General features: G+C 35.9%; 1 protein-coding gene across 2 annotated transcripts in view; it reads right to left on the bottom strand.

Annotated features, from left to right (window-relative positions):
• The window catches only part of LOC139963800 (short transient receptor potential channel 4-like), a 272,215-nt gene that overhangs the window by 243,213 nt on the left and 1,366 nt on the right, over window positions 1-27,636 (bottom strand). Inside the window, exon 1 of one of the 2 annotated variants that reach the window (XM_071964964.1) lies at window positions 5,976-6,343. The exons of the other annotated variant lie outside the window; for it this stretch is intronic. The gene's annotated coding sequence lies outside the window, so the exon portion shown is untranslated. Of the gene's footprint in view, window positions 1-5,975; window positions 6,344-27,636 lie in introns of those variants that run through there. 2 annotated transcript variants of the gene reach the window in all.

Genomic DNA, 27,636 nt, shown 5'->3' with positions numbered 1-27,636 from the left:
AAAAAAAAAAAACTCTCCAGACTTCTGCTGCTGCGTGCGCAACAGTGGACATTCTGTCTCCTGAACTGTGGAACGTGGGATGTTGTACAATCTGTCATGGAGATCATTGGTGTCATATGATATATATAACGTCTATAAGATTCATGCATATGCATGAGAAACCATATACCATTTCTCATTTTTAAAATAATATAGATTTAACAGATATTATGTTAAAGAATATCCCCATATACTGGGCGACTAATATATTGTGGCAAAACTACTACTACAACAACGATGAGAAGACATGAAAGCTATAGTTTAAGAGGAAGTTTAGAATTATCTCATCATATCTTGAGGTGTTTCATTCCCTAGCATCATTCCTTCCGTAGACCGTTACCAAAATCACAGGCGAGATACGGCAGATTAAATATCGTAAACCATGTCAACATTATGAACTTGAAAATGAGTTATATACACGCGCAATTTTTTTGTTTTTTGTTTTGTTTTTGAGATTTGGAATTCATTTTTTGAGAGTGCTCACAATGCTGATTTCTTTTCAAGAGTCCATTTTCGTCTTTTCAAGGAAAGAAATCCTTAAGGCTTTGGTTACTCTTATATATGTTAAACCAACTTATTACTTTGAGCGCTAGATTCCATCAAATCGCTCCTGCTTGGTAAGAGCAAAGTTCAGTCCTTTCAAGAAAATCATCACACAAGGACACTTTCAACGTCTGAAATTTCTCCTTCCCCTCTTTAGAAATTAAGATTGTATTCAATAATGATTGCTGCCAATTTTAGCCATGTCTACATGTTTCTGCCTTCATCGATTCCATATGGGCATATATTAAAATATGTTATGTTATTTCAAGATATTACAATATTAAAAAGGTCATTCCATATATTTGATGGATATGCTACAAAAACCAACCTTTTACGTCTCAATACACTTTATTACCCTGGAAGCCACCTCGCATCAAATTCTCATTAAAATAGCAAGAATTATGATACACAGAAGATGATATTTTATCGTCATGTTCCGAATCAGACCAAATTGGTCATCTTGTTTCGATATAAAACGAATTATCAAGACAAGTCTTCGGCTTTTTTTTTTAATCCGTATATAGAAAGAAATTCGTACAAGGTTGTTTAATTAATTATGTTTTATTTATTATTGTTTTGGATACAACAGAAAAAAATGTGCTGAGAAATACCCATGGGATATGCAAGGACATGAAGGGTTTTTCGTTATATTATCAAATGTTCTATTCCAGAATCCATTGACATTGGCTTTTTTTTTTTAATTTGGAGTAATGCACAACAGTATTAAAATAGTAGTATATCTATGTTATGGAATGAACTTGATAGTGTTAAGTGGCTTGAAAATGCACTTGCACGGTAACAGTAGAGAAGCAAAATAAACTGAAGTGGTGTAGTGGATTGCAGTGCAGTGCAGTGCAGTGCAGTGTAGTGTAGTGTACCTCTCACTGGTTTTCCTTTATGGAAAGGGCGGGAGGAGGGAAGGAGGGAAGGAGGGAAGGAGGCGAGGAGGCGAGGAGGCGAGGTGGCGAGGAGGCGAGGTGGCGAGGTGGCGAGGAGGCGAGGTGGCGAGGGGGAGAGGAGGCGAGGAGGCGAGGAGGGAAGGAGGCAAGGAGGCAAGGAGGCAAGGAGGCAAGGAGGCAAGGAGGCAAGGAGGCAAGGAGGCAAGGAGGCGAGGAGGGGAGCAGGGGAGGAGGGAAGGAGGGAAAGAGGCAAGGAGGCAAGGAGGCAAGGAGGCAAGGAGGCAAGGAGGCAAGGATGCAAGGAGGCAAGGAGGGAAGGAGGGAAGGAAGCAAGGAGGGGAGCAGGGGAGCAGGGGAGGAGGGAAGGAGGGAAGGAGGCAAGGAGGCAAGGATTCAAGGAGGCAAGGAGGCAAGGAGGCAAGGATGCAAGGAGGCAAGGAGGCAAGGAAGCAAGGAGGGGAGGAGGGGAGCAGGGGAGGAGTGAAGGAGGGAAGGAGGGGAGGATATGGTATGGCATGAGGGGACTTAAATTGTATCACAAAAACATTTTCAGTGCCATTTGTGCAGCTATATCTGACTGTAGATCTTTCTTCTCTTTCGCTTTTGTCAAATTATAATTTCATTAAGACTATAATGACCAACAGTTTGAACAATACGTAGCCTACATGCATTTTGGGATATTTTGGGATATAAAAATAGCTTGATAATTATCAATATTTTGCTTTTCTAAACCCTAGTTTGTTTTTGTAACATTGACATTTGTAATCCCTCTTATGATTTTGTTTTCTGTTAATGAAACTAATAGGAGCATAGTATCTTAAAAAACCATTGACAAAATATGACTGCAGATCTTTTTATATAATAAGCTACAAAACATTGCTTTGTAGCATTAAGTGTATTGCCAGGTACTTAATCACACAAGAACATCAAAATAGTATCAACCTCAACAATACCTCTGTCGCAAAGTAGGCAGACAGGTTTAGCTGTTGATGAGGTTAGTTGAAGCGACATATGGACTCCTTATGGATTGATTACGTCGTTAGGAAATAGAAAAAGTAAAAGAAAGTACATCGTTTCCATATCAGTTTTAGTAATGAAATGCACCTATAACGCTGGAATAAAGCTGTTTGTGCAACTGAAGTTGAACTAGTACCAATTACGCGACATTTGAAGGCAACAGCCGTGATACGTGATAACGAGTCCTCCAGATTCGAATCTGTAACAATGACACACACAGACTCGCAAGTATCTCGAATGGGGGTGGGGGGACTTTTGTTATATTTACAGGTATCCTTATCGTACGTGTGAATTGTAAAGTGATTTCTAAATATGATTTCTCGAAAGACTTGTTGAGATGAAAGTGCTTCACTTTAGAGAGCACTTTTGCTGCGCACTCAAGTTGCTAATGTGAAAGCACAGGTAGCCAATTCGTAATGCCACGAATACCAAAATGCCATTTTCTGAAATTGTTGAACGATAAACAACCAACTATATCTATGGAAACTAAAAGTATACAAGTTGTACGTTATTCAGTTGTACCCGCATAAGCTCCAGTAGTTATTAGTGAGAAATAGTTGAATTTTTTTTATTAAATTGTCTGCGTTTTTTTTTTTGAAATGGTAATATCGAAGGTTAGTTCCTACTTTATTTTAGTATATATATATATATATTTCACTGCACGACTAGTTTGCCAAGATCGCTGTTTTATCGTAGAAAAAAATATATCACGCTGTGATACTTCCTGACAGCAATTCGTTAAATACTATATGAGACAAAATGGGAGGTGAAATAATACAGGGAATTGATTGAGAATGGCAATTTAAAGCTCCTACTGAGGTTAACTATGCTATTTTTTGTAATTGTCTATTTTTTGCTATAATTGTCAATAAATGACTCGGTTTGACCGTTTTATATATGCTCTCAATGTTAACATGGTTTTATAGCTTGCTCAAGTTTTCACAGACAATTTCTCAGTCAGGTTTTTTTTTTTTCATTATTCAGTTACTTATGTATACTTATGTATAGTTGAAGTCACGATTTCAATATCTTCTTCCAAGACTCCGCGGTATGCATCGTATAGACTCATTATATTTGCCAAAATCGACCCTTCTTCGCTCCAGGAAACACAACATAATGCGTGACCTGTGATGTCGTCATTGAAAATGGGTTTTTTCATGACGCCTTTATCCATTTTATTTGATATCATTGTTGCAGGGGTTTCCTTGAAATGTGATACATCTGAAAGGCTTGCTGGACTGACAAATGTAGTCTTTAATTCAAGGTCGGAAGGTTTCAAATCTAATTTTCTTGTAAATAAATAATATTATCTTCTCGCTCAATGGATCATAAATGATTTGCGCATTTATAAGGCAAAAAAAAAATATATACTTTCCGATCGATTGCTGTGGTGATGTCATTCTCTGAATGGTAATAGACTCATTCATAAAGGGAATTCACCCAAATCATACATAAATTAGAATTCATATCTTTGTGATGGTATACAAGATATATGAAGCGGTTTTCATCTAATTATGCCAAATTTATTAAAAAAAAGAAAGAAAAAGTTTAATTAAAATCAAATTCTGCCGTGTTAGCTCATACTACATTAAGTTAAACAGTCTTGGCAAAGCCAAGATATTGATAACTTTATCATATCCAGCATTTTATTTGTGGCCTAATTTTACATTTGTTAAAGAAACCCTGCCGAACCGACGTCCCCTTGTAAAATGAAAGCAATTTGAGCAAAAAGACAAATTAAAATCTTTTTACACGGAGAATAAACAAAGCCATCATTGCCTGGTCTTTCGTTTTTGCTAACAATTATTTACACATTAATTCACTCTTAGTTATATTGTATGGAAACTCACGCGCTTGTGAATATTATGAACTTCAACCTTGCAGTTAGTGCACATGAATAATTATTACAGCTAAAGAGGGTTCTTAATTGCCTAAAGAGTGTGAGGATTGGACGAAACATTTTATAATTTTTACTAGTATGGTTTGGTAGTCCTTATTGATCACAAAGTACTTTTTGTTATGATTATTAAGACTTTATACATGTTTTTCATGAGCAGTGACGGAATCAAGCAATGAATATACATTTCGTTGGAGGGCATAAATTTCGTTGGAGGGCATAAATTTCGCAAAAATACATTTCGTTGGAGGGCATAAATAACATAACATGTCATTGTTTTGATAAAATGTAGTTTTAGGCCCTGACAGGTGTTCAGAATAAACTCCACAGCATGCATGCTCACAAAGGCTATAAATTTGTTCTCGGTGTGTAGAAGAAACGCAATCGTCATTCATAATTCCAAAGACGAAGAATTCACTCTTTGAAGAGTGTCAAGGATATACCGATTCTTCGAAGGAGTGAAAATTCAGTCTAACCAAAGAGTGGCTTCTTGTCAATCTAATTTATACAAGTAGTGAGTGGGTTGTACGCAGGAAGACGTATATTTGCAATGCTTTCTTTCTGAGAAGAAGGACTGAAGTTATTCCTAGTAAAAGTCATCTTAATTGACACTTTCAAAAAGCAAGTTCCCACTCTTTGGAATTATAAGAGTGGCAGACTACAACCAGAAATATTCTAGTACAAACAGACAATAGTTACATTTCAGGGCATGCCTTGCGTTCCAAGGTGGTAGCGATTTTTGTGCCAGTACATACAGATCACCACGTCCTGAGATCACCAGATAAAAATCAATTCTAAATATAGGTGCACCGTAGCTAGCCGAATCATGCAACAGTGTCCGAATCCAAATATAAGGACACAAAACTTTCCAATATCGTCGTAGAAGAAGTAGGAAAGGTTGGGGTGGGGTGGGGAGGGGAGGGGAGGGGAGGGGAGGGGAGGGGAGGGGAAGTGGTATGCCCCAACAAAATATGGAGAGCCAGTGTGATCACTTGCAAATCATTTCTCTGTATTTTGTTGTTAGCGCGAGTTAGTCTTTTATAATACACTTCTGTGGTATTATAGACGGGAATTAAAAGAAGCGCTTTTAACATGTATATTTGTATACTCAATTATATCCTTGATTACGTAATGTTAACGCTCAAATAAATGAAAATTTATTTATGTTTCTTTCTTTCTTATTGGTCACTTATTATTATTGTTTATCGATTTTTATTTTATTGGCCTACTATTTACTTCAAGATTCCACCCTTTTAAGGGAGACTTAAGAGAGAATTTGAAACTCTCTCTGAGAAATGAAAATACAGAGGTAAAATATGTTTGCCTTCAGAATGCATGGGACAGCTCCTGTACCAATCTTTCAGCCTATACAACCTAACCCCTTCCTGTTCCTCCCCCTCCCCTCCACAACACCTCACACACTTCCTATGAGATGTCATAACCTACACCTCGACCCCACTGCCATGTAAACGCTTAAATACTTCGTCAAAGAGTTAAAAACTTAACGTTTACAGAAAACCTTAGCTCACAAACTAAACGTGCTTGCAACGAATATATATATATCTGGAAATATAACTTACCTTGTCTTGAAGTAAAATAATCCAACGTAAAAATTGCGCTCCAAATATGAGATTTTATTATTATTATGATATATTCTGTTTTTCGTTTTTATGTCCCAGAATGATTGCAAAATTCACACAAGTTTAAAATGTCTGGTTATTCCTTATATCCTTATATTCCATTGTAATGTTCGACAAGTGTGCATGTAGACGTTGCTTTCAACGTGTCTGTTCTTTAATAAAAAAAAAGAAGGTACAATTCGGCATACATAAACCGAACTTGTACCAAAGCACTTTGCACTAACTTCCACTAGGTGCTTGACGAGCGATTGTGAAAATTTGACATGCGTAACGAGCTAAGGTCTGAATAACATATCAAGCCGATAGTGTTTGCCACATTGCATGCGGTGATCTAAGTATAGAAATACACTATATGCTGTGCTTTTTTTGTGATTAGCACATCGAATTCGATCTGCTAGGTTGGTAATGACACCAGCCACGAATCCTGGTCCAATTTTTTTTTTTCCATTTTCATTTTCAGTTACGCTGAAGAAATCACCCGTCAATAACTGTTAAAGTAATACCTCCGCGTCGCTTGTTTTCATACGATACGGCCAGTTCATATTAACGAAAAATCAACCCGATTTTTATTTTGTATTTTTTTTTCTTTCTCGAAGCGATATAGCATTTAGTTTCCAGAAATAAAAATAAAAATTAGCAATTTTGAACTTTTGAAGCCAAGGAGGAATAGGTCGCTGTATCAATTTCGGGTAGAGATGGAAGTTTAAATTTAAATTATGACCTAAATCAGGATTTAGAGTTAGAGATCAGGGACTACTAATCAATTTTTTTTTATTTGGGGGAGGGTGAGGGGAGGCACTGGATAGGGTTTGTAGGAGGGGCTCTATGAAGGGAGCACAAATGAAGATAGTATTGGACGTCACGTATCAAGCTCTTTTCCTAAAGTAGATAAACGAAAAGGATACAATAAATTGCGGCTGGTTAAGTTTGAAATGACATCGAGGTCTAAATTTGAAATGAAAAAAAAAGTTTGTAAAATAAGAGTTTAATTATTACTAATCAAGTTATATTTCATGTTTGCTGGGAAGAATGGGAGGATAGGATAGGTAGAGGATAGAGTAGGGGCGGGTGGGTGGGGTGGGAATAAGAGTGATGGGGTGTGAGAGAAAACTTTTAAAGGGAGTAACAATGAAACAACGTTTGAGATCATCTTTTACACCCTCCATCCGTCAAATAGACAACCGCCGCTGGTTATATAAATATAGAGGAAAAAAAATCAATCTGTTAAAGCCGAAACTGGAATGTTAGCAAATGTTAGCAAAAAAATACTGGTTTAGGTTCTGAACCAATACATTTGGAAAGTGGAAGAAGGATGATTAACGTTGTCGCAAAACAGACGGAAAAAAATATGAATAAATCCGGTTTCTCATTATAGCATGGTATGGGTCAGAATTGTAGATTGAATACAATAACATAAGCACGAGTATGATTATCTTGAACACAAACAGTGAATTGTCGCTCTTTGGAATTAAGAGTCTGTAAAACTATTCCTTGTGTCCAAAGTGGTGCCCATGCATATGGATGAAGTTCCTCGTCCTGCCTGTAGTTCCATTTAATATATGATATTAAATAGTACTACCGTACTAAAGCATTTATTATATGCACATATCAAATCAGGGGCGTAGGTATACATTTCTATTAGGGGGGACGCACAAGCTTTTCTGGGACAAGGGACACACAGCACCTATATTTTAAAAGCAAAAAAACGTTTTCCTCAACATTTTTTATCTGAAGTGAAGAAAAATTTTTGGGGCACCTATGTCACCCCTACCCTCCCCGTGGCTACTTTTTGGAATACTAACCCCATCCACAACCCCCCCCCCTCCGTGGCTACAACACTGTATCAACAGCAGTGCACTCGAAGCGCATAATAAATAGTAACCGATAAGTACACAAAATTGGCTATAAATAGAAGAATTGATGAAGTAAATTTTTGAGTTAGTTTCCAAAAATATTTGGCGTTTTGGTCGTTCTGAATTCATTTCAGCACTTACTGCATTCTCAACATATGGCACCGCAATAGTAATAGATCTACCGCTCCCCTCCCCTCCCCCTCCCTTCCCCAACCCATGTTTTCATGGCTTTCTTTTCGGAGGGACAAATAAAGGGAATTGATAAGATTACTTGTAGAATTGTAAAAAATGTAGAGACAACGAGATCAGCAATGAAAGTAGGAACACAATTGTTCAATGATTTATAAAACAACCCGTATTAGTTTAAAGATTAGTTTGAAAGCCAATTAAGATATGTCAAGAGTTTATTTAGTTTTTGATAGAGTTAAGATGCTTGCTTCTGTCATTTGTGAGGTGGATTGAAAGAGAATGCACATAATTAGAAGAGTATACACAACAAGCTTATTACTTATAACGTGTCCCATTAAACACTTTATATTTTCTACTGGTAATTTTTGTACCACTTCGTATCTTTTGTGGGTTATTAGTGTCATGAAATAAAAGCCCACAATTTGCGAAAACTATAGAAAATTACGCTTTAGTTCAAACTTATCAAGAAACAGCCCTCTGCCGTATAGATTGCATCAGGGGCTCAACACTTAAGCTTCTATCGCCCCCCCCCCCCCCAGCCACCCCACCCCAGAATAAAATCACATCTTCCTAAATCCTAAATCTATAACGTATACATAACATATAACGACAGTTGAAATCCTACAATATTATTTCAAAGGTTGAAAAATATAACACCATTTTACATCTAAGAAAGCAGCCTCCATGTTTACCAACAAATTTTCCAAAGGAGGAAGGATTAATCCCTCCCCGCTTACAGCCTTCCTCTGGACGCTATTGTCAAATAAAATCTTATCCCATCCCCCCCCCCCCCCATATCAAATATGGTGAGTTGCGCCCCTGGATTTAATACCTATGCTATTCATCTGATTAGCTCTATCAAATTCAATCCAATGGTACACATGTACATTGAATGCAAAATGTTCACTTTTTCGTTGTCATGGAAACACTCATATAACATAATATGAAAAGAGAAATATTATACGCCCATTAAAATATCTTGCTAAACTATAAAAGATATAAAAAGAGACAAAAACCTAGATATGATAAAGACCATTCGTTATGAACAACTACATCATAAATAATGAAAATTATGCTTCGTTCTTCACTATATATACCCCAATATTCAATTATCGTGTCGGGGTGGGGGCGGGGAGAGGGTGGGGAGGTAGGGAGAGGATTTTTGGGGTAGGTGCGATGATATCACTTTGTCAATGTATAACGTCATATTGCAACTTTAAGGAAGCGAAAGATAGTTTGCTTCTTTTTCTTGTTCTTTTCATATAGTTTCATGATGAATATGAGCATTATTAATAATTATTAAAAAATATTAATGTATATTATTAATACTGAAACCATTTCCAGTATTTATAAGTCAATGTTAACAACTTCAATATATAGAGTCGGGATTAACTTGACAAAACCCATCTTTTTTTCTTACATTTTTACCTTCCCGCCATGTTGTTAAAGTTAACATCATGTTGCAATATTCGTCTCTTCAAAGTGTTGTCAGATTTTCATTATGTCAGCCTGTATTTTTAAGTTCCAAGTTTATCCTTGTTGTGGACAAAATTGTTTTGTAGTATTTACTTTCCCACTGCTGTGTTTTCGACATGTTGTTCTTGTTGTTATTGTTTTTTATCTGTACGTATTGCTATGTTGACCTCTTTCACCTTCTTGTCGTCTTTGACTCTTCCCCTTTTCTTTGTTACTTTTCTGTCCCACGTGATATTGCTTTCTCCGTCATGTTGCTAAGTCTGCCCGAGGGACATATTGTCTGTTTCGTTTCTGAATCATGTTGCAATTATCACATATCCCCTGTATCGTTAATGTTGTTTTTAAGTTATCATGTTATTCATACCTTTTCACCATGTTGTCAATGTTGTCTCTGCCTCAGTCACATCGCACGCTTCGCAATGTTGCTAACTCTGTCTATGTATCATGTTGTTACTAATCTCTCCATCATGTTGTTTATTTTTGTCACATTATTTTGATGTCGTTTCAGATCCATGTTGCTATGACCACATATTCCTATATTGTTAATGTTGTTTTTAAGTTATTATGTTATTCCTACCTTCCAACATGTTGTCAATGTTGTTTCTGACCTAGTTTTGTTTCCCCTTCGCCTTTCTTGTGTCCTTCATATCGTTCTTTACATACTCTACCATGATTACAGCTGCCGTGAATTATCCCTTTTCCATCACTTTGCCAATTGATGGTATATATTTATTACTTCTCCCCTGTGCTGATGCTATTTCAGCCTTTCCGACGCCATTTTGTCAATGAGTCTCCGACTCATGTTGCTTTCTAACTTCTTCTTTCTGTACGTCTTATTGTTACTGACGTCACTGTCCCTTTCCATGATGTTGCCAGTCAGTGGCGTTCGATGGTATATTTTTATTACTTATCCCCCATGCTTGTTAATGTTGTTTCTAATTAATAATGGCAAACTCACTATGTTGCCAATGTTGTCTCCTAACTCATGTTGCTACTTCTATTTTTCTCTTTATGTCCTTCGTGTTGTCTCCACTATACTCTGAGATATTACAGCTGTGTAATTCTCCCCTTTTCCATCATGTTGCCAATCATACGCGTTCGATGGTACATTTTTATTACTTCTCCCCCATGCTGTTAATGTTATTTACGTCACTATGTTGCCAATGTTGTCTCTGACTCATGTTGCTACTTCTATTTTTCTTATGTCATTCGTGTTGTCTCCACTATACTCTGCGATATTACAGCTGTGTAATTCTCCCCTTTTCCATCAGGTTGCCAATAATTTGCGTTCGATGGTACATTTTTATTACTTCTCCCCCATGCTGTTAATGTTGTTTATGTCACTATGTTGCCAATGTTGTCTCCTGACTCATGTTGCTACTTCTATTTTTCTCTTTATGTCCTTCGTGTTGTCTCCAATATACTCTGAGATATTACAGCTGTGTAATTCTCCCCTTTTCCATCATGTTGCCAATCATTCACGTTCGATGGTATATTTTTATTACTTCTCCCCCATGCTGTTAATGTTGTTTATGTGACTATGTTGCCAATGTTGTCTCTGACTCATGTTGCTACTTTTATTTTTTCTCTCCATGTCCTTTGTGTTGTCTTCACTATACTCTGCGATATTTCAGCTTACAATTCTCCCCTTTTCCATCATGTTGCCAATCATTCGCGTTCGATGGTATATTTTTTATTACTTCTCCCCCATGTTGTTTATGTCACTATGTTGCCAATGTTGTCTCCTAACTCATGTTGCTACTTCTATTTTTCTCTTTATGTCCTTCGTGTTGTCTCCACTATACTCTGAGATATTACAGCTGTGTAATTCTCCCCTTTTCCATCATGTTGCCAATCATTCGCGTTCGATGGTATATTTTTGGACTATCTCCGATGAGTCGTTCATAATTCGATGCAATAAAGCTGTTGATCTAACTTTAAGTTGGCGCTTTATGACTGCAAAAGAACACTGTCATATTTTCATAAAGCATTTCATAAGCTTCGAACTCAATCTTGCCTTATTGATGTATACGTAACCTCATTTACATATATATTTATAGCATCGGCCAAATGTTTGGAGAAAAAAACGAATTATAAGAAGCCAGCAGCTTTTGATTTACGGTCCAGTTGAGTTTATTACGTGCAAAGTGCACATGGGTTGCCATGGCGATAGACTAATGGTGTATTATAACAAGCAGACGACATGAAGGAACCAATGAAAACCAGCTATAGACCAAACTACTGATATAAAAAGGATGTACAATTTAACTTCATTGTTTGAACAGAAGCGATAACCAGTAAACAAATCATGCTTTAATATCGGCAAAATCACGAGTTGTGTTTAATTTGCAGTGAATCAAACAGAAAGAATTTTAAGAAAAGATAATAGTGATAATCCAAAAACTCTAATTAACAAATATTTGCAATAGAATGTTATAGCGTGAACTATTTAACCGTGTTGCAAAAACGAAATGAAACAAAAATAATGAATGAAACGACGAAAGGATAAAGGTCTAAATTGTGTCCATATTCGCTTTTGGACTCATATCATGCGTACTATCTGTTATTTCCAGATACACAGTACACAGTGTGTATCATAGATCAACTTTAAACGAAGAATTTTTGCAGAATTTGTTGTCTCTATGAAATTGGTATACTTCAGTTGACGTAACACCGTCATTGATCATATGGATACAGTTTCGACGGATGGGGACTACTTGCGTAGAGAGTGAAAAGGATCAATTAGTTGTTTCCTTTCCATGGATGGATGAAAACAATACATTATTTCATTTTCCTTTGTTTGAATAGGTTTGCTTTCAATCAGCCATGCTACATGGCTTTAGGTAGACTATATGAGAGTAGCATCGATTGCTCTGCTTGTGCAATAGAAATGGTCTTTAAGAAGACACAAACATAAGATTGGTCTAAGCTTAGAGATAAATACCATGAAGAGCTTCCCGAAACAGCTTAGCAAAATCGTGCTCAATTTTGGAGAAATCACAGACTGAATGTGGCTTCACACATGCACAAGGCCGAAGACTTGATCAAGTATAAATATGACGTCATTGAGCCACATGTGATTCAATTCTCTTGTTATATATTTTCTGATTACAGTGGGTTTTTTTTTCTGTTATGGAGATGGCTTTTGCAATTGCTTCAAATCCCGGTAGCACCATGACATCAAAGATTTTCAATTCGACAGATCCTAGACACTAGTTTTTAAACTTCGTTATCAGCACGATCCAGTATTTACTGTGGTACAAAACTTTAAGATTTACAGTAGTTACTGGAATCTCTGTGCGAATCGGCTGCGCTATCTCCTGAACGGAGCAAGATTTTTCTTAGCATTTTCTTTTGGGTGGGGGTGGCGGGTTGTACTTTACAAAAGTCCATTCAATACAAAGATGATAGTTTGGTTTGTATCCCCTTTTAAGCTATTACTCCTACAAGTTGCAAACTTAACATTGTAAAAGATTTCAAATGCAGGTGAGATGCGGTGACATTAGACAATTAAACGTCTGTGTTAGGTAAGACATTTAAAGGATATGGTGTAAAATAAGTTATTATAAGGATTGAGAATCGCTTATCCTTCCTGGCCTTTTCTAGCATATTTGGGGCAATCAACTTCCTCTATAATGAGAGGTATTTTGCAGCTATAGCCACGTTTGCACAATAAAGTTTGCCTACCGGGAAAAAAAAAGACAAGTCATTACAAATATGCAAACAACCTAATTAGCATATAGCAATCGTGGCAGATACAGTTATTGTTGTTAGCATTTCAGAGGATCTTCTAGTGACAAACAATGTGAAACTGGTATAAAAGAATAAAATATTCCACGCTGCTAATTGAAACCCCCATTTCAATATCATGCCCCTAACTCGAGATATGGTCGATTGGATGTAATTTATTTGACTGGCTAAACCTTCAACTACTCCAGGAAGCTGGATCACAGTACGGATTCTGTGACGTCATCTGGGCAAATGCTTTTTGCAAGCTTTACTTAGGCAATTAAAATCATCTTGTTGATCTATCTATGAAACCTGATACGTTTTTCAATTAAATTAAAAACTGAAGAATATAAAGTACCAAGTTGAACTGATTATCAGAAAAAAATATATAAAAAAATAAGAAAAACAAGAGTATTTTTTTTTTCAAGTTACGTATATTAAAAAAAAATGTTTGCTGTATATTTCATAACACTCACATATATACACATCCCGAAATTCGAGAAAAAAAAATCATTTCACAGCTCGTCAAATATATAAAGTGACGGCACTATTTAATAAATAATTTGGAAAAAACAAATTGATTTTTTGGTGGTTGTTGTTGTCCTCTTTTGACACTTATGAAAAGTACTAATCGATCCATCGGCAAGTTTTCTCATGCTTTGAATTAATATTAAAATTAATATGAATTTACGTCATTTTTTATTACGAGTATATCGGGTATAGGATGGTGGTTACTAAGTACAAAATGCTAATAGATTAAACAGGCATATACTACATTATGCTACGTCGGTTTCCATAGCAATGCAGCCATCTTGGAAGATAGCTATCACCTCAGACTGAATAAACTGTGTTTACTTCATTTGTCTTTTTGTAGTTAAAAGTGTTAAGATTACCTCAAATTATGGAGTTGAGAACATTTATATTTATTTATGTTTAAAGCTTTCAACGTGTCATTACCATCTTCCTTGCAAACTTGTTTTAGCTTTAGCATCAAATTATAGATGAAATATAAAACAAACAAATTATTTTTAGCTAAACTTTGTACGAACAAGGACAAAAACTTCGTATTTCTACTTCAGGGGTCAAATTCTGAAATTATTATAATGATCATATTAAAAATTGTAACTTTATAGGTTTTTAAGACCACAGAATAGCCTATTCCGGCGTTTATATCTTTATATTCCATCGTTAAAAATATATATAATGATATGACATTGCATTGAATGTAAATTTAACAAACAGAAACAATATATTTATCACTTACTCGGTTTGTAGATAGCTTTTATTATACATCCACCTCTATAGCTGATTGTGATCCGGATCAATTAATCAATAAATAACATCGAGTAAAGAGAAACTAATATCATTCAGTGCCCGTCCAGGCGTGTAAGGTCGGTGAAGGTCCAAAATTGATATATCACAGAGAAATGACAGGACATGGTTAACAGTATATTGAGCGGGATGGAGTGTTATTTACTAACGCTATATAACCTATACACTTTCCATCGATCGCATGTCGTATGTTTTATGTTGAGATCGAGCAAGAATTTTGTAATAATACCTCATTAGTACTGTTTATCGGTCTATTTCCATTGTATATATTCTATCCATTGGCTGAATAAATATCTATCTATCTATCTATCTATCTATCTATCTATCTATCTATCTATCTATCTATCTATCTATCTATCTATCTATCTATCTATCTATCTATCTATCTATCTATCTATCTATCTATCTATCTATCTATCTATCTATCTATCTATCTATCTATCTATCTATCTATCTATCTATCTATCTATCTATCTATCTATCTATCTATCTATCTATCTATCTATCTATCTATCTATCTATCTATCTATCTATCTATCTATCTATCTATCTATCTATCTATCTATCTATCTATCTATCTATCTATCTATCTATCTATCTATCTATCTATCTATCTATCTATCTATCTATCTATCTATCTATCTATCTATCTATCTATCTATCTATCTATCTATCTATCTATCTATCTATCTATCTATCTATCTATCTATCTATCTATCTATCTATCTATCTATCTATCTATCTATCTATCTATCTATCTATCTATCTATCTATCTATCTATCTATCTATCTATCTATCTATCTATCTATCTATCTATCTATCTATCTATCTATCTATCTATCTATCTATCTATCTATCTATCTATCTATCTATCTATCTATCTATCTATCTATCTATCTATCTATCTATCTATCTATCTATCTATCTATCTATCTATCTATCTATCTATCTATCTATCTATCTATCTATCTATCTATCTATCTATCTATCTATCTATCTATCTATCTATCTATCTATCTATCTATCTATCTATCTATCTATCTATCTATCTATCTATCTATCTATCTATCTATCTATCTATCTATCTATCTATCTATCTATCTATCTATCTATCTATCTATCTATCTATCTATCTATCTATCTATCTATCTATCTATCTATCTATCTATCTATCTATCTATCTATCTATCTATCTATCTATCTATCTATCTATCTATCTATCTATCTATCTATCTATCTATCTATCTATCTATCTATCTATCTATCTATCTATCTATCTATCTATCTATCTATCTATCTATCTATCTATCTATCTATCTATCTATCTATCTATCTATCTATCTATCTATCTATCTATCTATCTATCTATCTATCTATCTATCTATCTATCTATCTATCTATCTATCTATCTATCTATCTATCTATCTATCTATCTATCTATCTATCTATCTATCTATCTATCTATCTATCTATCTATCTATCTATCTATCTATCTATCTATCTATCTATCTATCTATCTATCTATCTATCTATCTATCTATCTATCTATCTATCTATCTATCTATCTATCTATCTATCTATCTATCTATCTATCTATCTATCTATCTATCTATCTATCTATCTATCTATCTATCTATCTATCTATCTATCTATCTATCTATCTATCTATCTATCTATCTATCTATCTATCTATCTATCTATCTATCTATCTATCTATCTATCTATCTATCTATCTATCTATCTATCTATCTATCTATCTATCTATCTATCTATCTATCTATCTATCTATCTGTCTATCTGTCTATCTGTCTATCTGTCTATCTGTCTATCTGTCTATCTGTCTATCTGTCTATCTGTCTATCTGTCTATCTGTCTATCTGTCTATCTGTCTATCTGTCTATCTGTCTATCTGTCTATCTGTCTATCTGTCTATCTGTCTATCTGCCTATCTGTCTATCTGTCTATCTGTCTATCTGTCCGTCTGTCCGTCTGACCGTCTGACCGTCTGTCTATCCGTCTGTCCATCCGTCTGTCTATCCGTCTATATATCCGTCCGTCGATCCGTCCGTCCGTCGATCCGTCCGTCCGTCCGTATATCTGTCTGTCTATCTCTCTACCTGTCAATGATACGTGTTTATTTCGCGGATTAATGATACGTTACCCTCTCTTCCTGTTGACGTATTTGCCACGTGTTATCTTTTACTCGGCATTTTTTATTACGTATATCTCTACCGAAATGTGCATCCTGTTAGGATATATCCTTTGAATAATTAATCGGCGACTCACCTAAAACAATCCGTCTCCTTGGGATAAACGAGTGTCTGCTTAAATCAGGGAGTTGGTTAAAGCAAACGAACATCTGATCAACAGAAAGAGTTTAATCTTGACCATTACTGCAATGCATCGAAATATTTCAAAAGAAAACACAGCAATTGTGGTTGGATAAAGTGAAGTGCCTCCCTTAGGCGTTTGTATACTATATAGGTATAAAAATGCTTCTTGAATGGGTGGGACAATTACGTGACTGTGCAAGAAAGCACAGGTTACCAAGAACAGCTAACATATACAAATGACATGGCCGGAGCGAAACAATAAAAAGCAAAGAAAAACAAAGAAAATGGTAAAGAAAAATACCAGTTAGAAAAAACGTTTTAACTTGAGTTAAATGAGAAGGAAGCAAAGCAAACTACTTCAGAAGGAACATGCGATTAAACTCGTCACTTATGCGAAGGTCTTCTGCGTCAAGATTGCTACAAGTAGTCGAAAAGTGTGCAACTTCAGACTCATTCGGGCATGGTTCAATAAACCAGGTAGTGGGTAAAGAAAACCAGAATCGAGAATTCACCTGATGCCAAACTTGCTGGGCTGAAAATGACCACAACATTGTGTAAAACCTTATGACACGTGTATGACGAACTGATAATTGGTGGCTGCGTGGCATTGTATTAGCATTAAGCTCTTTAATTCCGAGACTGAGTGAAAAATTAACTCTTTCTGAGTGGACTGCAGGGAGATCACTCTTTTGAGAAGTGGATTCTATTTCTTTCTAAAGAATAAACTTCGGTTCCAAACTAAGCTATAGATAGAACGGAAGCCTGTTCTAGTTCAGAGATACTTTTCCGAGTAAGCCAATCTTCCGCAAGAGAGAAATTCACTTCTCAAAAGATTGATCGCCTATGCACTCACAAAGAGTGAATTCTCTTTATTGTGAATTAAAAAGTGCATTTTTATGGCCCGAAGGAACCTTTTTGTTCATTTTGTTATAATACAGATTGTTTCGTTGTCGAGGTGTGTACATGTTGCCATGAATAAATTATCTGTAAACTTTATGAAATACTCACTAAAAGTAACATGACCAACCTCTCTATATTCAGTTCAATACATATTTAATGTTCGTATTTTAGTGACATTATTTTTGTAATATCTATAAATTCTCTCAAATATTGCATTTCACCATAGCCAATACTTTATGTTTTCTGAGAGAAAGATACGTACATTGTAGACAAGTTATAAAGACCCCACAAGGCGTATTCTGGGAAAATTTTAAGACGAGAAATCAAAAAAAAAAAAAATGCAACAAGCTGAAAGGATAAAAATATACCGTAATGTAGATCAACCCGAAAGACTGTTACAGCGCTTTTTCCTTTAAAATTTTCTGTTTAAGTATCTCAATACTATACCGTACCGCCTCCCCCTTACAGCATCCCTCTCCCCTCTCCACCTCTCTCCCTCCCCTATCCCCCTCCCCTCCTCACTCCCACAAACTTTGTTCTCATAATTTCCTGTGATATTTAATCTTTACCAGGCGCGTATCCAGGATTTTCTAACCCGGGGGGCGCGAATTACTATCTAAGCGGAGCGCCACCATCGGTTGGCGCGGAGCGTACAAGAAAATTTCTGGTTTTGATACCCCCCAGATCACCGGAAATGACACTTCTCGGGCTTGAAAATGACCAACCAAATGTACACTTTTGCCTGAGAACCAAGTATTTCTCAATTTTTTTTCCATCCATAATCTTTTTGAAGATTGTCACCAGTCACACATCATGTTCGACCTCGTTGCATGTCCTATGGATGATTGCTTTTGTAGGCGATTCTACGTCACGGCCCACAATATCCTAAAGCCCCACTTTTCAAGGTTTTAAGCCCATTATTTGTTGAGAATTTGACAATTCACATTTCTCGTGAATAAAAATCACTTGAAAACATACCCATAATGTTGCACAAAATTCAATCTATGGACAACCAATAGGGAAAAACCTCCTTCAACCCCTAATAGACAGGTACAAATTGCACGAGTAGAGGAAAGTATGATGAAGAATGTTGGTGAGGAAATTTTCGAAAATTCAGACACAGTTAATTTATTGGTGTAGAAATATTGCAACCTCTTATTATGGCTATTATAAAACTTGGTTGAAGGAAATGAAAAATAGCAGATATTTCCGATATGAGGTATATCGAAACCGAACACTACACACATAGGCGTAGGTCCCGTAGGAGGCGGGGCTGCAGCCCCCACCCCCCGCCCCGCAACCAATTTTTTCCCCATTTTTTTCGGGCACCTACTGAGAGAAAAATAAATAGCAATGAATAGCTTAAAAATGATCTCCTTGGTAATTAAAATAAAGTTCTAAGATTGGCCGACATTACTACTGTAAAAGAGAGTGACATAAATGGATCGGTATGCTTTTTCTCCATCTACATAAGACATTTGGTTGTTTACATTAGCATCCGGCGGTATACTGTGCTACTTTCACGGACCGTGCGGTACACGATGCCATGCAATGTAATGACCGATGCTTGCTTATATGATATTGGCGTCGATATGTTGAACGCGCGCTTCGCGCGCGAAAAATTGTGGCTTTTTTTTCGGGCAAGTCGTTACAGCCCCAAATCCAATTGGGCTACGCCTTCGACTACACACATAGACAGTTTTTGAGGCTGTTCATCGTGGAACAGGCATTTCAATGCTCACTGATATGATGTTATATCTGCTCATTGCTTTACAAATTCGAACAGGCGTGTAGCGAGTAATTGCCAAGGGAGGGGCGAAGCCTGTATGCAAACTATCTAAGCGAAGCGCCACCATGAGTTGGCGTGAAGCGTACAAGAAAAATTTTGGCCGAAAATGCCTCCCAGATCGCTGGAAATGACACTTCCCAGGCCTTGTAAGTTGCACCTAAGCATTGTCTATTTTGAAATTACTAGCGATGTCATAAAGAAAATTTGCTCGTGGGGGGGGGGGGGGGGTCGCCCCCTTCCCGAAATGCGTCATGTTCCCGACGACCCCGTCGAGTTCAAGACCAGCCACAGTTGGTTCCATATAGCACAATTGTACAATTGTTTAAGGCGTCCATACGCGTTATGATAGACCATATATAGTATTTATATAGATACATCAGTGAGAGAGGGGAAAAAACGTCAAAAATGGAGTTGTTGGTGTAAGGGGTAAGGTGAGGCGCACACCCCCTCCGTAATCCTTGATCTGTCACTGGCTACCCTGTGTATATGATAGGGATCAGCCCTTTAACTATGACTGTTCCTCTTTCTCTTCCCGAAGTCTTGGCTATCTTCTACTCCATCCCTTTCTCCTTTTTCTCTCTTTTTTTCTTCTTCTTTTCCCTTCCTTTCTCTCCTCCTTTTCTTTTTTCCCCCTCCTTTTCCCTTTTTTCTTCTCTTTTTTTCTCTCCTCTTTTTCTTACCCGGGGGGCGCGCGCCCCCAACGCCCCCCCCTGGATACGCACCTGTTTACCACAGTGACGATTCATAATGATATCATTTTTCATTCGTGGCTGTACGTTTCCACTCAGAACGGTTCATCTATGACATGCTGAATTATTAAGATCAACATTAATCATACCTACACACACATATATATATATATTTATATATATATATATATATATATATATATATGTATATATATATATATGCTGAATTATTAAGATCAACATTAATCATACATACACACACATATATATATATTTATATATATATATATATATTTATATATATATATATATATATTATATATATATATATATATATATATACATATGTATATATATATATATATATATATATATATATATAATTCATCTCTTTTCTAGTTCCTAGTATGAGGTAAGTGCTGGGGGTAGAGTGGAGTGGACTGGATGGGTGGTATGTGGGTGGAGTAGTCCTGTGGCAATTGCCCTTACCTTATACTTCATAAAATGTATTGAAACTCAACATTCATGAAGACAATAGTTTATACAAAATCAGTTTATTGTCGGCTACAAATCATTCGGGTAAGTTAGTGGGGGGGGGGGAGGGGTGAAGGAGGGGGTTTATCAAATTAATTTTAACTTCCTTTAAATTATCCTGACTAATTTCTAGTACTCCTTGTTTGTTTGTGACTGATGTAGATGTTTATCTGTCTAGTCTATTTCAACTTCATCGCTGATGTTGTTTTTTGTTGTATTATGTTTGTGAAACTTAATGGAAGAGATATAAACGATTAAATAGACAAATGCGTAGGTTAAATATTTACCAGCCATCTAAATATCAGCTGTGTGCTTCACTCATATGCTCTGTAAATAAAATCTGCAGGCCTAGTTTGAGGATGAAACTTCCGAACTTAACGAACAAAAGATGTTCTATTTACAAAAGTTTTCACATCTTCAACTACAATTTTGTGGATGCAACATTTACCTTTTCTCTATGAACGTTTTTAATTCGATAAAGAAAACTTTGCGACCCGCAAATTATAATGTACTTTTTTATTTCTTCGTTTGTAAACCTGCATATTTAAGACTGATATTTTTTTTTATATCATTCTTGATTAGATACTAGTGGCTTAAAGTAGAACACGGCATACTTTTCAAATAACTGTTATTCCCTTTAAGTTATGGTAACAATACTAAATACATTTTTAACCCAAACATGTAGCAGCCAAAATGAACATAAATCTCACTTTGTATTTTATTCCATAGGCCAATTACAATCTATTCACATGGATATTCACAAGCTTACATGATCTATAGTGGAGATGGAGTGAGGGAAAATATTTAATTTAAACATTTGCTTATTTTAAAAGGCAAACCAAAACAGGAACCATAACAAGAAGAGGAAGATTTAAAGATGAAATAAATACGAATGAAATACGTCTGTTACGTTTTGTCTGAGAAACACAAAACTGAGAAAATTTAAATCAGCTGTGCAATTCTGTACCACAAATTAAATAATTAAAAAGGCACTTGTAATTTGAGTCGAGCTAACAAGGCAAATGGTACTCTTAGTAAACAGGACGGGTATTTCACAGAATCGGGGCAGGGGGGAGAAGGGGAGTGGAGGGGATGGGGTTAGAGGGGATGGGGAGGACAGGAGGAGCGTACGTGTTCCTGCCTTCCGAGTATTCTACCCCTGGAAAGACATATAGACGGTTGTTACACAGGATTACTGAGGGCTGCCCTTGATATTAGTTGCAAACAGAAGATACCCAACACACAGCTTTATGGCGATCTTCCAAAGGTGTCCATGACAATCAGAGAACGAAGACTTAGAACAGCGGGTCACTACCACCGACACCCAGAAGAAGCAGCCAACAAGTTCATTCTCTGGGGGCCAAAACATGGTACCCCTGGTGCAAGGCATAAAACCTTCCTGCATTTCTTATACTAGAGGACAGTGGGGCTGAAAGTACGTCTGAGCTAGCAACCCTTATGGAAGACAGAAATGACTGGAAATCTCGATGCCGGGTTATTGTCCGGCCAACTTCTCCTACCCCTCATGATGATAATGGTCGACCGAGGTCGAACTGATGATGATGATGATGATGATGATGATGATGATGATGATGATGATGATGATGATGATGATGATGATGATGATGATGATGATGATGATGATGATGATGATGATGATGATGATGATGATGATGATGATGATGATGATGATGATGATGATGATGATGACGACGACGATGATGATGATGATGATGATTCTACCCCTTTATAAAGGTGTGACATGTCACATTAATCATGTCACGCATCACAATGGAAGTATGACCGTGACATAATTCCATGTCTAAACACTTTCGCAATGTTACACACTGCTTGCGAATAACCCCAAAATTTGATATTCATTTTCAAATATGTTATATGGAATCTGTAATGATCCATAGACACATGTTTGTTGGTATGAGTTAATCTTTGCCTGCTACGTAATGAAGTAGATATCGCTAAACCATGTGTTCCCAGTCGCTAGCTCCACTAATGACCATAGCATTCTTGGTAAAAATTATAAAATATATCAGTCAAAAAATAGATTGATTATACCTATATATGGTATGTCTCTTGTGAAGCGCAAGGTTTTTCGTAGTACATTATAATGAAGGCCAATATATAGCGTTCCAGACGATGTTCTACTTATATTTGAAAACAAAACAACAACAATTAAAAGTTGATTGACTGTGCATTAATGAGGGTTTCAGCTGACGACAACAGGCCAATCAGATTCGTGAATTTTAAGAAGTATCAATGTACGTTGTGTAATTTAAATAGCTTTGTCATATTTTTTTCAGAATATTTGCTCGGTTAAATAATGTTCATCGTTGTATTTAATACTTCATATGAAGCTTGAAGTGAAAAAAAACACAATTTGAATAGTTTCCTGATCCTGGTTTTAAAGGCATTGAAGACTCGCCCAAACAGCGTGCCGCCATCTTTAAAAAGTTAACTTTCCGTTGCTTGAAAGTGAAGTTTTTCTCTTGTCGCTACAAAATGCAGACGGTAATGAAACGGGGTACCTTGTTATCTTTAGCTGAACCTGAGATGTCCATAGCTGTATCGTTTGTACACTGTGCTGTGGGTATTGACTGTAGCTGTATGTATTGACTGTACAGTGGTGTCTAATTACCGACGGTAGCAGGCTGTGTATGTATTTTCTGGGATCGATGGTGGTGTCTTACACTTCTGTTACACCTCATTCGAAACTAGGTCAGATTACCGGCATTAGACGTTTCTTTTTGTGCGAGTATTCACACCCTTTAAGATTTACATGCATTTGCAGTAATACACTGCAGTAATATAAGACTTGTATACCATGCTATACGTTGATGACTAGTTTCCTTGTATATTTTTTACTGTATTCGCTTTCATGTACAAATAATATACCAGCAGTTCTACGATTTTTTTTTATTCGTCTCAATTGCCTATAAAAGCTTTTTTTAAAAACTTATTATTTACTACTGGTATACTTTGACAAACACATTCATGTAAACTTGTGTGATCATATGACTATACTAATTAAAGGGTGTGTTTTAAAACATCATGTAAACTTAAAGTGTCGTTATGGATTACTGTTATGGTTAGGGGTACGTGGATTTGAACAATATAATAAAACAATGGGGTCCTCGGTCTGAATGTAGAACACAGCTGCGTGTGTTTGTGTGTGTGTGTGTGTATTTTAATCCGTCAGAAAGCAAATGTAGAAACATTTCCAACTTTCATCGTTAGCTTTTAAAAGTGAGACATTTGTGATCAACAGCCACCCCAAATAGATAAGCAAAATGTTGTTCTGATAAGTTAAAAATCGTGTTACGTTGCTGTCATTTTATATAAGTTTGACGCCTTAAAGTGTCATAAACGGGGGGGGGGGGGGGTAGTCTTTGCCTATTTGTTTACGTTCCCCCTTTGTTTTTGGCTCCTTAGAATTCCAAGGTGAGAATAAAGAGTGTTGGCACTGAAAACAAAGCCATAGTTAGGTCATTCCAAATACATTGATATCAACAGATTAAGCATTTACAAACTTCATCTACTTTACAGAACAATAAGCATTGATAGAAGAATAAAACACTAAATTCCAAAATTCAAATATATTGTGTCTCGATGATTTCATATTTAGACTTGCTCAAGTCGTCACCTTTTGCGTGTAACAAACATTCAAAACTATGAGACCGTATGGAGTAAGATTTATCTTAGCTGTTCGAGGTAGTTTTCATTTTCATGACAAAGTTATTTATTATACCAAAGGTGATGGTTGGAGTTTGCTACTCCTTTAACACTTTTGAGATGCGTCCGTCCTCTTGTACTCATTAAGCCCATGAGTAGAATATCACGTGCACTCTATAGACGTTATGCACAGTTAACACCTAATGGTTTACTCAGATTATGTTAATTCGAATGGTTTACAATTGCACTATCGCTTTGACTGTCTTTTTAATGAATATTCACTATGACGTCACTGGTTGACCGAGGTCAGTTGCAGTGTGCACGATGGAGAGCGTATTGGATTACCTAACGCAATAACTTGTTCCTTGCAATTAAACTCTAAATTCAGAGTCATTGCCAAAGCACTCTACAGGCAGAGAATTATTAACCTACCGATCAATGGCCTATCAATGCACTAATTATGTGCTATTATTACAGTCTCGATGTAAGGCGACTGGATCAGAGTGGAAAAAACCTTCCTTTACTAAATTTCTTTTTTACTAAAATCGCAGAATTTCTCTGCGTTTGTGGCTTTGTCTGGATCTTCAGTATATACTAGCATTAAGTTTAAAGAAGACATACAGCCCAACCATAATCATGTTTTTCTTATGAAGAAAACGTGCCATGTTCAAGCACCCCAAAACAGCTAAGACAGTTGGTATTTCAGTTGGGAGATATTACAGATTTAATGTTCCTTCACATATACTTGATCAAGTCTAAATATAGCATCATCGGGCCACGTGTGCTTCATTTTGTTTTAATCTTTAGATTTTTATATATTTATTTCAAAAGGTTCATAGAGATGAGTTTTCAAATCCAAAATCTAAATAATATTGCTATGCATGACTTGATGACGTCATTGGCTTCCGCGTTAAAGTTCAGTCGTTAACTGAAGGAATTATGGTTCCCTATTGTCTTTAGGCAGTTAATAAAAACTTTAAACAAATTATAGCTCACGACTGAGGGTGAATGGTTCCAATACTGTTCTCTACAACGACAATATGAAACTTCTCTACATTAGCCTAATTTTTACTTGGTCTAGTTTTGTAGCCAAAGGTGTTTAAGTATTAGCCTTGCAGATAAACGGACAATCAAGGTGCCCTTCCCTTAAGACTTAAACTTGTAGTTTTAATTTACAAACTGAAAACAGGTCACATCGCCGCGCTCCTCTGTCCCTTAACCTGTAAATTATTACATCTTCTTCTTCTTCTTCTTCTCTGAGGTTATAAGGCCAATTCAATGCGGGGGAATGTAATGATTATACGCCTATCTCGTTACCGTAGCAATACGAAGCAAGTTCTAAATTCCATAGAATAAAGAAGAGGCTATGACGGTGCACAAGGCGTGACGCATTATTTCTCTCTATCTCTCTCTCCACCTCTCTCTTTCTCTGCCTCTGTATAGCTACTTACGTTTTTGTTTTCTTGCTTTTAAATCAATTAGAAAATGACCCATAGCCATAACCAGCAATAGAAGTATCATGTCAAGGTAATAACTGATTCATTATAAAATTTGTTGATTGTTTTGCATTACACGGTAGATTGGTCCTCGTGGGAGATATTTAATTACATTTCAGTCACACAAACTATAGACTAGCTCTAAAACTAAATTTAATTAAAAAACTTTTCGCGGCAAAGAACTTCCGCGGGATAAGGTGAGAATTTGTACACATCTACGTTGTTCATTTTATTTATTTTGGTTTTTGTATTTATTAAAAAAGTTTTTTTTCTTTTATCGAATGTTCGATAATTGTTTTGTGGAATTGTTATTCATTCTAGCCGATAAATATGCTAGGGATAAGAAAAAACCGACCAGGTGTAAAAATACAACAAAGCAAAAAGCAACTCTTGAAAGTGGAAGGTCGGTTTGTCCTTCGTCCGGCCATAATATAAATTGATGAGAAATATTGATATTTTGGCTTAATGTGTACAGAAGTTTATGATATACCTTAAATGGTAACTTGGAATATTATCTACATATACAATTCTCTGACGTCATAAATATCAACGCCATCATTTCAGAAGTGTCAAAACCCGTTTTTCGTCGAGGCTCTATCCTTCCAAACAATATTCCAAAATTAGTATGGACCGTAAACTTAGTTTATTAATAAGGGACTCAGTGTATGGGGCATGGCTTGTCACTGATATTCTGACCATAGCTGAACATCTTTAGTTGTATTGCGTTTGATAAGTTGGGACAAAGGTTGCCTCTTTGGGTAATATATAAACACACACATATATATATATATATATATATATTCATTCATACTTAGTAAAGATTCCTAAATCCTATTGGTCCATTCAGGTCAGCTGACCGTGGTTAATCCTGTGAGTAACGCACGGTAAAATAACGGGGCATCACTTTAATAAATCTTTGGTTATATGTAACCAAAAATGTTTTGTTTTATGATTTTTCCCCCACACAAATGGTAGTGTATGAATGAACGGGGTTAATCAACGGTCTAGCGTGCGTTACTCACATGATTAATGCACTCCGGGTGTTAATGCTATCGCTGGATGCACTCGGGCTCCGCCCTCGTGCATCGCTTGCATTATCCCCTGATCGTACATTAATCCTGTGAGTAACGCACGCTAGACCGTTGATTAACCCCTTATATATATATATATATTAAATATATATATATTATATAATATATATATATTATATAATATATATTATATAATATATAATATATATAATATATATTATAATATATATATATATATTTAGGATTAGTGAGATGAATCAGTATAGAGATATATTATATAATATATATATTATAATATATATATATATATATATTTAGGATTAGTGAGATGAATAAGTATAGAGATATAAATCAGCTCATAAACGTAAAGATATGGTTCGTTCTTTTCATAACTACATAGAAAAATACCTACTGTATATAGGAACGATTCGTAAATGAAGACTATATATGTAAGGCCAAAGAGTAAGTAAAGTGAAGAAACCGCGCTGTGACAAGCCAGTGACTTTCGCATGAATATAGAAATATTATACCATATCAGACAAACGCTATTAATCGAGTCGGT

This window comes from Apostichopus japonicus, chromosome 22 (assembly GCF_037975245.1).
Source record: "Apostichopus japonicus isolate 1M-3 chromosome 22, ASM3797524v1, whole genome shotgun sequence".
Lineage (NCBI taxonomy): Eukaryota > Metazoa > Echinodermata > Holothuroidea > Aspidochirotida > Stichopodidae > Apostichopus > Apostichopus japonicus.
The sequence above is the reverse complement of the archived record's forward strand: the minus strand, read 5'-3'. Positions and strand labels throughout refer to the sequence as shown.